At 38.0% G+C, this 18,732-nt stretch overlaps 1 pseudogene; it reads right to left on the bottom strand.

The window, feature by feature from the left end:
• Positions 1-16,244: 16,244 nt before the first annotated feature.
• Positions 16,245-17,788, bottom strand: LOC140531681 (heterogeneous nuclear ribonucleoprotein H2-like; annotated as a pseudogene).
• Positions 17,789-18,732: the final 944 nt, after the last annotated feature.

Genomic DNA, 18,732 nt, shown 5'->3' on the forward strand with positions numbered 1-18,732 from the left:
TTCATCAAGTTCTTCAGAATTGTCTTGTATCATTGTATTGCTGAGAATAGCTAAGTGATTTACAGTTGATCATACAGTTACTACATACAGTGTTCTGCTTCTGATCATTTCACTTTCTATCAGTTCTAGGCTTTTAAAAAAAATAATATTATGGTTTTTTCCCAATTGCATGTTAAAACATTTTTAACAATTAAAAAAAGTTTTGAGTTCCTGATTCTATCCCTCTGTGCCTCCCTCCTCTATGCATTTCCTGAGACAGTAAGCAATCTGATATAGGTTATACATGTACAATCACGTAAAACGTTTCCATGTTAGTCAGTTTGTACAAGAAGACTTGAACAAAAAGAAAAGAAAGATAAAAATGGTATGCTTCAGTCTGTATTCAGACAATTTTACCTTTTTCTCTGGAGGTGGATAACATTTTTCATCATAAGTCCTTTAGGATTGACTTGGATCACTGTACTGCTGAAAATAGCTAAGTTATTCACAGTTCTTCATCACATAATGTTGCTCTTACTACATGCAATGTTCTCCTGGTTCTGCTCACTTCACTTTGCATCAGTTCATGTAAGTCTCTGCAGGTTTTTCAGCAAGCTTTTTTCTCCTTATTTCTTATAGCACAGTAATATTCCATTATAAACATATACCACAACTTGTTCAGCCACTCCCCAGTTGATGGACATCCTCTCAATTTCTAATTCTTTGTCACTACAAAAAAGAACTACTATAAATATTTTTGTACAGATAGGTCTTTTCACTTTAAAAAAATCTTATTGGGATATAGATCTAGTGGTGCTATTGCTGGATCAAAGAGTATGCCCAGTTTGATTGCCCTTTGGCCATAATTCCAAATTGCTCCCCAGAATGACTGGATCAGTTCTCAACTCTACCAACAATTCATTAGTGCCCCAATTTTCCTACATCCCCTCCAACATTTATCATTCTCCTTTTCTGTTACATTAGCCAATCTGATAGATATGAGGTCTTATCTCAGAATTGTTTTAATTTGCAATTCTCTAATCAAAAGGGATTTAGAGTATTTTTTTATGTAACAATAGATAGCTTTAATTTCTTCATCTAAAAACTGCCTGTTCATATCCTTTGACCATTTATCAACTGAGGAATAGCTCTTATTTCTATAAATTTAACCGAGTTCTCTGTATATTTGAGAAATGAGGTCTTTATCAGAGAAATTTTCTGTAATTTTTTTGCAGATATGATTACTATGTACTATCTCACATCCCATTTTCCTCTGTTCATCTTATTCTCTCTCTCCTTGCACCCTGACAGTTCTCAAAAGTGTTTTGCTTCTGACTTTTACCTCCCTCAATCCACCCTCCATTCTTTCATATTCCCCTTCCCTTATCCCCTTCCCTCCTATTTTCCTGTAGGGAAAGACAGATTTCTATACTCAATTAAATGTGTATTTTATTCCCTCTTAGAGCTAATTCTGGTGAGTGTAAGGTTCATACACTCCACCCCCCTACTACCTTCTTCCTCTTCCCCTCCTCTGTAAAAGTTCTTTTGTGCCTCTTTTGTGTAAGATAATTTACCCTTCCCTTTCCCCTTCTCCCAGAGCATTCCTCTTTCTTACCCTTTAATTTTATTTTTTTAATAATTATCCCATCATATTCAATTTGCACCTGTGTCCTCTGTCTATATATACTCTTTCTAACTGCCCTGATAATAAGAAAAAGTTTAGGAATTACAAGTATTATTTTCCTATGCAGGAATGTAAGCAATTTAACCTTATTGAAACCTTTGTTTCTTTTTCCTGTTTATGCTTCTCTTGAATTTCTAATCTGAAAGTTAAATTTTCTATTCATCTCTGGTTTTTTCATTAGGAATTTTAAAAGTTTTAATTTCATTAAATATCCATTTGTTTTCCCCTGAAGGATTATAATCAGTTTTGCTGGGTAGGTGATTTTAGGTTATGATCTTAGTTCTTTTGCCTTCCAGAATATTAAACTCCAAGCCCTCTAATTCTTTAATGTAGAAGCTGCTAAATCTTGTGTTATGTCAACTGTGGTTCTATATTCTAACTGTTTCTTTTTTCTTTTTGACTTCCTATGATATTTTTATCCTTGACCTGAGAGTTCTAGAATTTAGGTATAATATTCCTGGAAGTTTCAGTTTGGGGATCTCTTTCAGGAGATGATCAATGGATTCTTTCAATTTCTATTTTACCTTCTGATTCTAGAATATCAGGGCAGTTTTCCTTGATGATTTCTTGAAAGATGATGTCTAGGCTTTTTTTTTATCATACCTTTCAGGTAGTCCAATAATTCTTAAATTATCTCTCTGGAATCTATTTTCCACCTGTGAGTTGTTTTTTCAATGAAATATTTCACATTTTCTTCTATTTTTTCATTCTTTTGATTTTGTTTGATTGTTTCTTGATGTCTCATAAAGTCATTAGCTTCCACTTGCCCAATTCTAATTTTTAAGGAATTATTTTCTTCAGTGAGCTTTTGTATCTCCTCTTCCATTTAGCCAATTCCACTTTTTAAGGAGTTGTTTTCGTTAGCAAATTTTTGCAATTCTTTTTTCATTAGGCAAATTCTGGTGTTGAGGGCTAGGATGAAGTGTGGAATCAAGTCCAGGCCAGAACTTTGGGGAAGCCTGTTCTCTGAAACTGGGCTCATTATCATCTGGTATTGCTCTCCATACCCTTCTGGATGCTGCTGTTTCTGTGAGAAAAATAGAGAACTACAGAGTACAAGGAGATAGGTAAAATAAATAGATACCCTCTAGGATAACATTCCTGAAGACAATAAAACTAGCCAAAAAACTAGGACTGAGGACAAACTAACTGTTACATATACTTGTACTTCTTGTCTTTTTAAACCCAGACCCAGATCAATAAACAGAGTTGTCTTATCTTTTCCCACGTGTCCATGTCTTTCTTCTTCACCACTTCATCAAACCACGTGGGGACACTGGCTGTCCACCACATTCTGGTTTTGTTTTTTTTTTTATTATTTAAATTTATTTATTTAAGTTTTCAACATTCATTTCCACAAAATTTTGGGTTCCAAATTTCTCCCCATTTCTCCCCTCCTCCCACCCCAAAATGCTGAGCTTTCTAATTACCCCTATCACCAATCTGTCCTCCCTTCTAACATTCCTCCCTTCCCTTATGCTCATCTTCTCTTTTGTCCTGAAGAGCAAGATAAATTTCTATACCCCATTACCTATATTTCTTATTTCCTAGTTGCAAGAACAATACTCAATAGTTGTTCCTAAAACTTTGAGTTCCAACTTCTCTTCATCCCTCCCTCCCCACCCATTCCCTTTGGAAAGGTAAGCAATTCAATATAGGCCATATCTGTGTAGTTTTGCAAATGACTTCCATAATAGTCATGTTGTGTAAGACTAACTACATTTCCCTCCATCCTATCCTGCCCCCCATTTCTTCTATTCTCTCTTTTGATCCTGTCCCTCCCCAAGAGTGCTGCCTCCTCTCACTGCCCTCCCTTCCATTATCCCCCCTACCCTGCTTACCCCCTTCTCCACCACTATCCTGTATTGTAAGATAGGTTTTCATACCAAAATGAGTGTGCATTTTATTCCTTCCTTTAGTTAAATCTGATGAGAATAAGCTTCATGTTTTTTCTCTCACCTCCCCTCTTTTTCCCTCCACTGAAAAGTTTTTTACTAACCTCTTTTATGAGAGAGAACTTTCCCCATTCCATTTCTCCTTTTCTCCTTCCAATATATTTCTCTCTCACTCCTTAATTTCATTTTTTAAAGATATGATCCCATCCTATTCAATTCACTCTGTGCTCTCTGTCTCTGTGTGTGTCTGCGTGTATGTGTGCATGCGTGCGTGCGTGCATGCGTGTGTGTGTGTGTGTGTGTGTGTAATCCCACCAACTACCCAGATACTGAAAAAAGTTTCAAGAGTTACAAATATTATCTTTCCATGTAGGAATGTAAACAGTTCAACTTTAGTAAGTTCCTTATGACTTCTCTATGCTGTTTACCTTTTCATGCTTCTCTTCATTCTTGTGTTTGAAAGTCCAATTTTCTTTTCAGCTCTGGTCTTTTCATTAAGAATGCTTGAAAGTCCTCTATTTCATTGCAAGACCATTTTTTTTCCCTGAAGTATTATACTTAGTTTTGCTGGGTAGGTGATTCTTGGTTTTAGTCCTAGTTCCTTTGACTTCTGGAATATCATATTCCATGCCCTTCAATCCCTTAATATAGAAGCTGCTAGATTTTGTGTTATCCTGATTGTATTTCCACTATACTTGAATTGTTTCTTTCTAGCTGTTTGCAATATTTTCTTCTTGACCAGGGAACTCTGGAATTTGGCTACAATGTTCCTAGGAGTTTCTCTTTTTGTATCTCTTTCAGGAGGTGATCGGTAGATTCTTTCAATATTTATTTTGCCCCCTGGTTCTAGAATATCGGGCAGTTTTCCTTGATAATTTCATGAAAGATGATATCTAGGCTCTTTTTTTGATCATGACTTTCAGGTAGTCCCATAATTTTTAAATTGTCTCTCCTGGTTCTATTTTCCAGGTCAGTTGTTTTTCCAATGAGATATTTCACATTATCTTCCATTTTTTCATTCTTTTGGTTTTGTTTTGTGATTTCTTGGTTTCTCATAAAGTCATTAGCCTCCATCTGTTCCATTCTAATTTTGAAAGAACTCTTTTCTTCAGTGAGCTTTTGAACCTCCTTTTCCATCTGGCTAATTCTGCTTTTTAAAGCATTCTTCTCCTCATTGGCTTTTTGAACCTCTTTTGCCAATTGAGTTAGCCTATTTTTAAAGGTGTTACTTTCTTCAGCATTTTTTTGGGTCTCCTTTAGCAAGCTGTTGACTCACTTTTTATGATTTTCTTGCATCACTCTCATTTCTCTTCCAAATTTTTCCTCCACCTCTCTAACTTGATTTTCAAAATCCTTTTTGAGCTCTTCCATGGCCTGAGCCCATTGGATATTTATTTTGGATGTTTGGGATACAGAAGCCTTGACTTTTATGTCTTTCCCTGATGGTAAGCATTGTTCTTCCTCATCCAAAAGGATGGGAGAAGATATCTGTTCACCAAGAAAGTAACCTTCTGTAGTCTTATTTTTTTCCCCTTTTTTGGGGATTTCCCCAACCAGTTACTTGACTTTTGGGTCCTTTGTCAAGAGTAGGATATACTCTGGGAATCTGTGAGATCTCAGTTCCTCCAAGGTGGCATGATCAAGCGTGTACTGGTCTGGATGCAGAGAGGGATTTTTGTGCCCAGAATCTTAGCAATTACCTCTCCACAGCCTCCTGGCCTCCAGTAATGCCAAGTCAGCAATGGGGGCTTATTTTTAGATAAGCTGGATGGGCAGGGCCACCATTCAGTGTGAGACAAAGACCAACTCCCCCGGGGGCCTCCACACAGGACTGAGGTAAGACTCAGCTCTTCAGTGCCCCCAGGGGGTTTTATGCTCTAACAATGGAGGGGTCCGTATGGGCTGCTGTGCAGCCTCTGTGGTCGCTGCCTGCTGCTGGAGCTATGGGAAGGCCCTTCTCCCTTCCTGGCCAGCTGAAAATACCCCGTCACTGACCTTTGGTGCCTGTGGGTTGAGGGATCTGGGAACTGCTGCTACTGGGACTGAGGATTCTGCTACTGGAGATTCCGCCCCCAAGGGCTGTTCACAAGCCAAGCCATGCAGCCAAAGCTGGGCTGGGCTCTGCTCTGTGTCTGGTGCAACCAACGTTTCCCGTGGGTCTTTCAGGTCACCCTGGGCTGGAAATCTCCTCCACTCTGTTGTTCTCCACTTCTGATGCTCCAGAATTTGTTGAGAATCCCTCTCTACAGGTATTTTATGGGCTGTGTGGGGAGAGCCTCTGTATGTGTGTCTTTCTACTCCGCCATCTTGGCTCTGCCCCCACATTCTGGTTTTTAAAGGAGTTCTCTTCATTGGATTTTTGTGCTGCTTTTACCACGTGGCCTATTCTGTTTTTTAAGGTGTTATTTTCTTCAGTATTTTTTTTTTTGTGCCTCCTTTACCAAGCTGTTGATTTTTTTTTTATGATTTTCTTCCATCACTCTCATATCTTTTCTAATTTTTCCCTCTACTTGATTTTTAAAAACCTTTTAGATTTCCTCTAAGAATTCTGTTTGGGCCTGAGACAAAATCACATTTTTCTTGGAGGCTTTGGATGAAGGAGTTTTGACTTTGTTGTCTTCTGACTTTGTGTTTTGATCTTCCTTGTAGCTTTAGTAATTTTCTATAGTCAGGACTTTTCTTACTTTATTCATTTTCCCAGACTATTTCTTGACTTTAAACTCTATACTAAAATGGGGCTCTACTTCCCAAGTAGAGGGGTCACTATCCCAAATTTCAGGGTTTTTAATGCAGCTATTTTCTGAGATAATTCTGGGGACCTGTAAATTTTCAATTCTTTTAATGTGGCACGATCTAAGGAAAGGTATGTTTACTCCTCTCCTGTGCTCTGGTCTATGAGCAATCACAAGCACTTTTTTCTGCCCTAGTATTGTGACTAGGGTTCCTCTATGGCCACAATTCTAGTGTTCTAGTGTTCCTCCTTGCTCTGGGATTGAGACCCAGTGCTGCAATCCAGATCCATGTATGGGCAATGCAACAGAGTTCTGCCCTTAGTGTCAACAAAGAGATCCCTGTAGTCTCTTTCTGACCAAATGTATGACTCTCTGTGGGTTGAGAGGCCCAGAAATCCCCACTGCTGCCACTGATTCAGTTGCCCCCAAAGCCTACTACTGGTATGCTAGGGCATGGTCTGCCCTGAGCTGTACTTCAACTCTGATGCAACAGACCTTTTCTACTAACATTTTAAGTTGTCTTGGGTTGGAAAATTATTTCACTCTGTCCCTTTGTGGGTTCTGCCACTCTAGCATTTTTTGAGGCATTATTTAAAGTTGTTTGGAGGTGTTATACTGAGAGCTCAGGTGAGTGTCTGCCTTTTCTCCATCTTCTTGATTCCACCCCCAATTTTTTTTTTAAATTGATTTTTTTGGTTACATTTTAAGTTCTGAACTCTTTCTCTCCCTCCCTCCCCATCATGCAGTAGACAAGGCCACCATTTGATGCAGATATACCATACACAGTTCTACCAGTTTTTCATCTTTGATTTTAATTATTTGTTTTTCTTTCTCTTTTAAAATCACATTAACCAGTGATTTAACCATTTTCTTGTTTTTTCATAAAACCAACTACTAGGTTTTTTATTAATTCAATAGTTTTTCTTACATTCAATCACATTCATCTCACCTTTAATTTTTAGGATTTTCAAATTGATGTTCAATTGGAGATTTTTAATTTTTTCTTCTAATTTTTTAAATTGCATACCTATTTCATTGGTCTGCTCTTGCTGTATTTTATTAATATAAGCATCTAGAGATATAAATTTCCCTCTGATTACTGCTTTTGCTTCATTCCAAAGGTTTTGTTATGTGGTCTCCTTTGTATGAGATAATTTTACCTCTCCCTACTTATTTTTAGGATCATCCCATCATAATCAATTCAGCTGTAATCCTTCTCTCTCTATGTATGCTCTTTCAAACTTCCAAAGTAATGATAACATTTTTTGAGAGTTACAAATAGTGCTTTTCCATAGAAGAAGTAAAAACTTAGACCTTAAGAAATTTTATAATTGGTCTTTAATGTTTACTATCTTATTTTTCTCCTGATTCTTATAGGTAGATTTTTTCATTTAGTTCTGGTCTTTTCCTCAGGAATACCTGACAGTCATTTAATTCATTAAATATACATTTTTCCCCCTATGCATGATGACACTTAGCTTTGCTGGGTGTTTACTTGGTTGCAAACCCAGCTTATTTGCTCTTTGAAATATAATGCTCCATGTCCTTTGGTCTTTTAATGTGGAAGCTCCTAAATCTTGTCTTATCCTGAGTGTATTTCACAATATGTACATTTTTTTTCCTAGTTGCTTATACTATTTTCCCCTCTACTTGGAAGCTTCAAAACTTAATTATAATGTTCCCATGAGTTTTTATCTTGGGATCTCTTTCAGGTGGTGATTGGTGTACTTTTAAAATTTCTATTTTACCCTCTAGTTCTAAAACTTCAGAGCAATTTTCTATAATAATTTTTTGAAGTATAATGTCTAGATTCTTTTTTTAAAAAAAATCATAACCTTCAAGTAGTCCAATAATTCTTATGTTGTCTCTTCTTGATCTGTTTTCCAGGTCAGTTGTTTTTCTAATGGTATGTTGGACATTCTTTTCTAATTTTTCATTCTTTTTATTTTGTTTTAATATTACTTCATGTCTTATAAAGTCAATAGACTCCCTGTACCCATTTCTCATTTTATTTCCAATTCTCATTTTTAAGTTATTTTCTTCTGTAAGTTTTTGGATCTCTTTTTCTAATTGGTTGACTTTTAAAATAATTTTCTTTATTTTCTTGCATTACTCTTTTTTTTACTGATTTTTCCTCAGTCTCTCTTACTTGATTTTAAAAGTTCTTTATAAGCTCTTTTAAGAACTCTTTTTGGGCTTGTGACCATTTTATATTTTTCTTTGCAGTAGAAATATCTGTTTTAACTTCATTATCTTCTTCTGAGTTTGAATTCAGGTCTTTATCACCACAGTAGCTATCTGTGGTCAATTTCTCTCTCTTTTGATTGCTATTTTTTTTTAAAAAGCTCATTTCTTGAATGTTAAATTTGCCTTACAGTTGGGATCTAATCCTAAGGTGTGGGGAGATAATGTCTCAGGCTTCAGGTTTTTCATGCTGTTTTCTAAGCTCTATTTGTAGGGCTGACCTCAGGTACTGCTTTCCCCTCCCAAAAGATGACCCAAAAGGGCTACCAGCAATACTTTCACCACAAATGCTCTTAGTTCTTGTGGTCCTTCCTATTGCTGCAAGCTTCAATTTATCCTTCTGGCCTAGAACTGAAACCAGGGATTCTGCCTTTCAGAGAGTGCCCATAGCCAAGAGAGCCCCCCCTTCCCTTGTCTCAGCACTCCTCCTCACCCACAGCCACAGCCTAGCACTTCATCTAGTCAGCACACTTGGATCCTCAAATTTAGCAGCAACCTTTAATTTTGCCCTGATCATACTATCCATGGGGTAAAAGTTCTTGAAGCTGAGGCTGCCTCCCTATGAGGCTGCCCCCAGGGTTTGTTTTTTGTTGATTCTGTTATTTGCTGGAGCTACTGCACTTCAATCAGGCCAGACTGGGAGGTCAGGTCTTTTTTTTAACATTCTTCCAAATTGTCTTAAACTGGACAACTACTTTACCCTAACTTTTAATTATTTCTGCCGCTCATAGTTCAATTTATTATTTTAAATTGTTTGTGGGGTAATTTGAGAGAACTAGGTAATTTTTCTACCTTATTCTTCCACCTTCCCAGAATCCTCTCTTTGAGCTAATTTTTCATTAAAAGATGTTGAAATTATCTTCAAAATTTAAATGGTTTAGGGGACTAAGGGTTAAACCAGTGACTTTGCTTCCCAGTTGCTTTAATACAAAACCAACAAGGATAGGATATCCTTCTCTGACCACATGTGAGCAGCATGAAAAATGCTGTGAAATTGTGCTCATCAGAATCAATGCTTTATTCTGGATAAACATTCCTTCTGAATGTCCTTCTCCTGCTACAGTTACATAAACCTCCATTTCTTAACTGTTGGATGGATTACAAGTGGCATTTCATTCCAATTTTGGATCAGTGCTAACAGGGAACTGGCCTGTGTCAGGCCCAGCCTATCACAGAAAACAACCTTGTGGAATAACAGTATGATTTTCTCATAAAGGACATCCTTGATAGGTGAGTAATTCACATGAGCAGTTTGTGAGTGACTTGATAACTCAGACACTTATGGGGCCAGTTATCACTTCCACACTCAGTTCAAGACTAAAGCAAACCAAAGTAGTTACCACCAACTTTTCCAGTCTGAAGAATTTAGTTAGTGATCAGATCTAAGATCAAAACTTCCAATGGGAGTTATATAACATTATCTGGCAGATATCATAGCAACAGAAGACTCATGGCATTGGCATTTGGCACCGTTCTTCTAGATTCATAGAGAAGTATCTGAGCAAAAGATTCCAGTACTGCATGTACCATCTTGAGAGAAAAGTCCCCTATGTGGTTTTGTGGTCAGTGATAATTGTATAATTATATGCTGGTCACTGTGGTAGCCATGGAACTTCTTGCTTTCGAGAATAATAGCAAAAGTTGCTCTGATCATGTAGCAATTTTTTAAAAGCTATGAATAATTAGTATATTAATACCATAGCGATTAAATTTTAGTAAAAGGGTACACTGAAGCAGATCCTCATGCAAGAAATCATTTATTAATAAGGGCATGCTACCTGCTATAAATGAGTCAGTGGACTACAGCCATTAATGCATAAGACCCTGAGTAAGAAGACAATTCTCCTTACATAGGTTTTGGAGAGTACTGACCAAAGAACAGAACAGAGTAGATGACATCATGGGATTAAGGGCAACATGACTGGTTACAAAGCTGAGGCACAGGGAACAACATGATTGGTTGGAAGTTTGGTAATGGGGGCTAGTGACAACCCCTTTCCTTCTTTTCTAATGAGACTAAATAGTGCTCTTTCTTTGAGTCCAGGTATGATATAATGACCCATACTTTTGGACAGCAAACCAGACATCCTTGAAGGATAGCTTGGTGGAATAAAGATATCAAGGCCAAACACCCTTGCTTCTTTTTATTCTGAAAACTATAAAAACAATTTGTTGTAGGGAAAAGAAAAAGAAAAACTGAGAGCAGTTGTAAGTTGAGGCCTGATTGGTTTATATTGATTGTCTTTGTCCGTCACTTCATTATTCAAGGATATTTGTTTAATTGATTCAGGAGTCTACTTTCTGTGATTGGGCTTAGTAAATTTAAGCAATTTGAAAAAAATCTTTCATTTTCAAGTTTTAAGTTTTATTCTATCTCCATCCCAAATTCTGTTGGAGTCACAACTCACTGTTTCTCTGTATGTTATCTGTATATCTGTGGATGTAAAATAGTGTAGAGGGCAGAGTTTTGTCCACAGATGCAGGAGACGCCAGAACTCCACTGGGGCTATATATTGCTGAGAACATTCTCTTAGAAGTATAGGGTGAAATAGTTGGAAATTGAGGTCCCTTCTAAATGCAATCCGTTGAGATATGAATTCTGACATTGACTAGTTGGGTGACCATGGACAAATCTCTCTGAGGCTCAGTTTCTTACAGGTAAAATAGGGAGAATTTTAACTGTTATACCTACCTCATAAGGTTTTTGAGTGGCTCAACTGAGAAAATATACCAGGCTATAGTTGTCTTTCTGTCTGTCTGTCTGTCTGTCTATCTATCTATCTATCTATCTATCTATCTATCTATCTATCTATCTATCTATCTATCTATCTCAGTTATTATTTATACTAAGTTTTTATGCTTCTGTTGAATTTTGTCTTTATCATGGCATCAGCAGAGAATTCATATAAAGTTTTTAAGGAATCCTACATGATTTTGATACATTTAGTTTCTGAGCAAAGAAAGGAAAAATCAAACTGGTATTTCTTGGGTTGAAGAAACTCCTGTTGTCATCTTATCTAAAATAAGGTGCATACATTTCATGCTATAACTCATTTCCAAAACAAAGCAACAGCATAAACCTTTCTGGAGCTATTCAGTTTCCATATTTTGCTTCCCTAAGAGGCAATCATTGATGAGCTACAACATTTCCTGTTAGCAAAATATGTTTTGTACGATAGGATTCACTGGTATGGGGAACGTTCCAAAAGTTTTAAGCATTCTTCTGAGTCTGTGTTAGTGTAAAACAAGAAACACATGGCAGCACAGTGTCTGGTACCTAAAGAAGTTATCCTTCTTTTATTTGGGTTTAGCCCATTTTCAACAATAAATAATAGGCTACTGAAAGCAATTTCTATGCTTTCTGCCTTTGTCTTAAGTTTCTATGCCCTTTCTGCACTTTTAAAAGTGACTTTCTCTAATAAAAGTTCCTGGTTGTGTTCAGTTTATATTACATGAAAGGATGGAAGGAAGCAAATATTATATACCCACATAACAGGTCTTAGAGATAGAAGGGACCTTACAGGTTGTCTAGTTCAAGCCCTGTGCTTTTATAAATGTACAAAGAAGTTAAACAACTCATCCAAGGGCAAAGTAAGTAGCTGAGATGAGGTGTAAAAACAGGTGCTCTGGATCTAAAACCATTCTTCATGCTGTACCATATTGCCTCTTACCATGTCTTTACAATTCATTGTGCTATTAAATGTTTTTTTTCATTGTTCAGTCATTTTAGTCATGTCTGACTTTTTGTGACTCCATTTGGGATTTTCTTGACAGAGACACTGGTGTGTCCTTCTCCAGCTCATTTTACAGATGAGGAAACTGAGACAACGGGATTAACTGACTTGTCCAGGGTCACAAAACTAGTAAGTGTCTGAGGCAGGATTTTAATTCAGGTGTTCCAGACTCCAGTCCTGGAACTCCATCTGCTGCACCACTTAGTTGTTCTATGCTGTTACTTCAGGGTATGGAATCTCAGATTGAAAGCAGCAGAAAGTGGTATGGTATTACAGTAACAATTATATGAAGAGGGACTTGCTCTGGTTATATATATCTTACTGCAAGAGGAAGAAGAAGCTTGGGTACAGCTATAGCAACCTTTAGACTGAAGCCCAAGCTCACAGAACAACTAAAATATCCTTAGTTCCAACTGATTTCACGTGAGAATAGCAAAAGCAGTCACATGTGTGACAGAATACCACAACCAGGCTCATAATTAACCAGGTCAGAAGATTTCCTGTGTGGGAAAATGGTCCTGTCTTAGCCTTCCCAAGGTCTCCTTCCCAACCTTTCCCCAGGGACATCTATCCACTGGCTTTAGGCAATAGACCTCACTCCTATTGAGCAGTCAGCTCATTGGTTCAAAGATGCAACAAACTTGAAAACAAAGCTCAAAAAGAAAATTCATGATCCCAAAAGGTTTCACTTCAGACAGCAAAGACTCACTAATCATGTTGGAGTTGGACACAATTGTTATCAACATTGTCAAGCTATTGTGATATAAAAGATTTTACATAACACTTCTTTCTTCTAATATTCCTACTTTTCAAATACCGCTTAAAATTCAACCTGATGTAAAAAGGTAGTAATTGAAATTTAATAAAGCTACTAAAATTATAAAGTAAAAGTATATTTCTAAGACTGTCAGACTAAGTGGATTAAGATGTAACGTCAGTACAGACTATTCCAGATATAATTTTGTAATTCACGATAAACAGTACTACTATAAATAAATTCCTATTTACTCCCGGCTCTAATAAGGAATGTTTGTAATGGGGGAGGGAATTCAGTTTTCTCAGTGAAGTAATGCACAAATTCTTTCACAGAACTGCATAATTTTTAAAAGTGATAGCCAAATAATTTCAGATAAACTTCCTCTTAATATAGGCAAACCTGGAAGTTACCAGTTTCTTAAATTATAATACTTCAGATATTAAGAATTTTCAAACATGTTTTCTTTCTTTTAATGGTTTAATAGTTTAACTCATAATCATAATAAATAACTAAAGAGTTATAGAGATTTTGCAACCACTGTTAATGCCAAAAATACCAAAGAATTCACACAGGTTATAAGCAAAAAGCTTTTTTCTATTCCATTGTGGGGGAAATTAGACACTTATATTGGGGCTTCCTCTGGTAGGAGACTTCAGGCAGTAGGGCTAACCTTGACATACATTTGTGGCCAGACAAAGAATCAAAAAGTGTAGGGTAGCCACAATAGTGAGACGTAAACAGAAACAATGAGGCAAGGTTGTTTAGTGACAAAAAGTCCCTTCACAGCAGGGCGTTGTGTCTGGTTGTACCTTCATGTCTGTCTATTGGTGCTTGCCTGAGCTCAAGGACCGTCAATTCTGTGATTTAGTTGCAGCAGTGTTCATTTAGAGGGTGAGCACAAAGGCTTGTTGTTATGCCATGCTCAGGTACAGCCTGCTTGCTGGGCCCTAACTCTGGAAAACAGTGTCTCCTAATAATTAAAAGAGAAAAGTAAAAAGAGAGAAGTGGTCTTGGATCCTGACACTACAAACCTTAATTCTGAAATTCAATTAAACCTGGATTTACAATTCTCAATTAAAGTTTTGGTTAGCTAGAAACAAATTACTTGGAAGCAGGTTAAAAAAAATCAAGCTGTCGTCTTCCTGTAACTGCCTCCCTTCATAAATTACCTTTTTGACAATTCTCTTTTCACGTTGGAGAGATTTGTGCAGTTCAATGAACAATATTATTAAAGGAAACTGGCTTATTCAAATTAATTGGTTGGGGAGGAGAAAGGGAGCATCTGGGGAAAAAAACCATCGAGTGACTCTCTTAAATTGTTTCTTTCTTATTGAAGTTTTTGCTACTTTTGGCTCCCATTATCTAAAAATTCTACTAGGTTTCCTAGGCAAGTTCACCCTCTTCTGCTACTCAAACCAGGAAGAGGAGAGGAAGGAAAAAAAATTTGCTTTATGCACACGCACCCTAACACAAATGATACCCCACAAAGACAGACAAAAGTGCAAAACATGTACCTAGCAGGCATCCTTTTTCAGGGATCTGTGAGAATAGCAATGAGGGGGTATAGGCTCTGGAAATCCACTTGAACTCTCCTTTAATTTTTCTACTTGATCAAGTCTCTGGTGTTCACCCCAAGCTTATAATCCTCTCAACTGGCCTTTCATTATCAGTGTCCAGACTCCCAATTCTGTTACCCCTAAGTGAGCCCATCCCTTCAATATCTGTTAACTCCATATTGCCTCAGGCTACTTCTCATCATTGATCCTATCTAGACCCCATTCATCCCAGCCTACTGGCCACTCTCATCAAGATCCTCCCTAGACCCCCTCCTCTAGTCACCCCAGACTACTAGGCCACTCCTAAATTCCTCCTGATGGGGTAGTTGGGTGCATGTGGTTGAACCTCAATTCTAAAATCACATTTCTCTTTACAAATCACATTTCTCCCTAGCCTCAAAACACTAGGCTTTCTCCCCAGTTTCCCCAGTCCCAAGTTTCTCCCCAGTCCCAAGGACATAGCCTGTCCCAGCAATGACTGTTATCTCCTTTCCTGATACAGTAGCCAGCTGTACCCATAGAATTTACTAGTCTGAACCAGCTGTGTACTGGGTCATAATGGCATTTCTTGCTCACTGACCAATCATATGTATCCTAGACTTAGACATACATATACTCCCTTCCTTTTATCTTGTTTAACAAGACATTGATGAGAGCAGCCTGGTAATCCTTAGTCAGTCCTGACCACTAGTTGACTTAGTGACGTTTCAGGCCTAAAACCACACCTCCATGTAGCCTGCCCCCCCGCCCCGGTCTATTTCCTGATGAACTCTGAGTAAAATACCTGGGCAGTAGATACTGAAAGTACATGTTCCTTTAAATACGAACCACTCCCTAATCCTGCCCTGAATCACCTCTAGTTAGCATATTTGATACATGTTTTACTATACAATACCCTACATAAACTTTACTTGTATCACTGTCAGATCGCAGGTTTCCTAAGGACTCTTGCCTGTTGAATAGCACAATAAATATTTACCTTGATCTCAAGCATGCTTGAGTCCACAAGTTCACTCCAGGTGACCTGCCCCTATACTCTGTCTTCGAAGCCCTCATCACTCCCGCAGTCTTTCTGTATAAAAGATCCATCTTGCCTTCATGAAAATGCTCAGATTCCTTAAGAGTCTAGCCAAGGCTGAGATTTCTTTTTTTTTTTTTTTCCAGTTTTGCAAGGAAGATTTATTTAACAAGTTTCACTTAGCACAATACACCTAAAAGGAAATCACAATACAATGAAAGATTTAAATCAAGGCCTCAGAATTTAATATAAAGACCAAGACCAAATCCTAAAGTATCAGTATTGCATCTCAAAATTGTCCCCATTAACTTAAAAAAGAAAAAAAAGCTTAAACGTTCATGCCTTACAGGACAGTAAACAAAATAAACAAGAACGAACATGCCAAATGGTTCACTTTTGAATCGCAGACACAGCTCCTATATTTGTTTTACAAAAAAGCACGTCTCCCAACGTGCATCTCAATGTTCCATGTAATGTGGTATAAGAGCAACATTTAACATAATTGAAACTGCTTTAACTTAAATACACTTACTGCTTAAGTACACTCTTACAACATAGCTACCTTGAGAAAAGCTGAAATTGTTTAACAGTTATAGTCTTTACTCAGCTTGGTTATTACATCTTAGATAAATGTTTTTTTGCGTTCAAAAATACTGAACCTGAAAGTTTTTAAAACAATCCTGATTTCACTTACAGTAAGCATAAATCACAGGCTTGTATTGCAAAACTGTTAAACTTCGTGTTTGTTTGTTTTTTTCTTTAAAAAAAGTTGACCAAGAGTCAGTGATCAGGATTACATTCCCCATCCACCACTCATACTGGACATGCCAGACATCCCTCCCGTTCCGTTCACTCCCATAGATGCACGGCTCCCACTACTATAGTAGCTGCTGTTCATTGCTCCTTGGCTGTCTATGCAATGTTTGATTGAAAATCACTGGAGTGTTCCTGTAAAACTTGGTCATGTCCACTCATGCTGCTTTGACCACCGTAGCCTCCTCCATAACCCCCACTCAGCTGCTGGCTAGCTGGACTACTGTAACTAGACTGGTTTGACAAGCCCATACCTCCCATCATTTGGCTACCATAAGCTCCACCGCTTGCTCCTGCTGTAGAATTCAAGAAGAGTTCTACATATCTGTGCTGCATATTGGCTTTGTGACATAGCTGCCACAGCATCTTCGTGAGTAGCAAATTCAACATCTGCTTCTCCAGTCACTCTGCCATCAGGTCCAATTTCATTGTGTACTCGAACAGGTTTGAGTGGTGAGAAAAAATTGTAAATATCATTTTCAGTAGCTCTGTAAGGTAATCCTCTCATGTGCACACAATGGCCTGTTGTACTCTGGAAAGTGGATCCACTATCTCCATATCTATGATCAGACATTCCTGAAAAACAGTAATTGAGGGCTCTTCCAAATCTATCCGACCCAAAGCCGTATACATCATTATATCCATTGTAGTCATCATAGCCTCCCTACCCTCCACCATAGGCACCTCACCTCATTCTTTCAAACCCAGCTCCTTTACCAATGCTGTTATAGACTCTGCCAGCCCCAGGCCTGTCATAAGGACCTGGCCACTGCATAGCCATTAGCTTTCAAGGAGGGTCATAATGATTATGAACTTCTGCCTGACTGCTCTGTGCCCTATTCTCTCCCTGTGTTTCTTTAGAACTATTTATTAGAACTATCAGCTATTTCCTGTGAAGCAAACTTCATGAAGGCCTCCCCTGTACTCCTCCCCTGGAAGTCCACCGGCAATGTTATCCCATTTGGCACGATTTCCAACCCTGAAAAAAACTGAACAATTTCTTCCTTGCTACATCCAAATGGGAATCCTCTAAGGCACACAAAGCCATCATTGGCAGTGTCAGGACTATTTGGACCAGTATGCTTCAACATCCAATCCATTTCAACGTTGTTTGACTTGAATACTTCAACATATCTGTGTCCCATAGTTTCTCTCTCTTTTTTCAGTGCCAATTTGACTTCATCTTTTGATTGAAGTTCAACAAATGTTTCTCCACGTGGTCTGCCTTCTTGGGTATAGATGAAACGAATGCCTGATGCCCCATTTTGAATTTTGCATTCTGAGAAGAAGTGTTGGACTTCATCGGCCGAGCAGGACTAGGGCAAGCCCCAGATCTTCACCACGAAGCCTTCTTTGCCTTCAGTTCTCCGCATCATCTTGTTCAGTCAGTGGCAGTGGCTTGATATGTGACTTTGGCATGGCTACGAAGAAATCAAGGCTGAGATTTCTTAAGTCTGGCCAATATGGTGGATTTTTAATAAACCTTGTTTTTTTTGGCTGAAAGAAGGCTTGGTTCAAATTCATTTGGGTGAGACCTACATGTCACTGTTTTGAGGTCCCAGTACTCTTAAATATCAAGAGCCACATATGGTCCATAATTACAAATCTATAATTACAAATCTGTACCTTTGGAGGGGGACCTGTTGGAATGGACCCTAAACTGCCCATGGATCTTTTAACAAATCCTCAATTAAAAGAGCCAAAAACTCAACCAAAAAGACACAGTAGTCAGGAAATTCAAGGGACTCACCCAGGCTGAACAGCTTAGTAGAATCTGGATTGGAATAAAAGGGGTCCCTGCTGGTACCAAGTGTCTGAGATTGAAAACAGTGACCCACTGGATAGGAATCTTTGAATCTCACTTCCTGATATCAAATATGTCAACCTGAATTAAAGAAGATTACCAAAATAGCAAAAACTGCGATCTTTCATGAAGGCAAGGTAAATGCAATTTGGGGCACCAACTGGTATAGAAGTGGGGGGGTGCAGGAAGGGTTAAATGCATTTCAACAGGGAGGGGGGTCTCAAGGGAGGTACGCCCTTGAGAAGCTGTTATGTAAGTGCATAACAACTAAAAAGCCAGAGAAGGCCAGGGATGGTCTGGAATGATAACATCTGGTCAGAAGGAAACATTTTTTTCTCTTTTTTAAATTGGTTTCAGTAGTCCTCTTGTTTTTGACTGCCTTCAGGCGATTCTTAACTCTGAGATTTCCTACATTCAACAGGGAAAATGTAGGAAAATTAGTTACATAACTTACTTCATAATGTAACAGCTTCTCAGGGTTTACTTGCCCAGCTTATACCATTGGGTGAACAGAGC

This window comes from Notamacropus eugenii, chromosome 3 (genome assembly GCF_028372415.1).
Source record: "Notamacropus eugenii isolate mMacEug1 chromosome 3, mMacEug1.pri_v2, whole genome shotgun sequence".
Lineage (NCBI taxonomy): Eukaryota > Metazoa > Chordata > Mammalia > Diprotodontia > Macropodidae > Notamacropus > Notamacropus eugenii.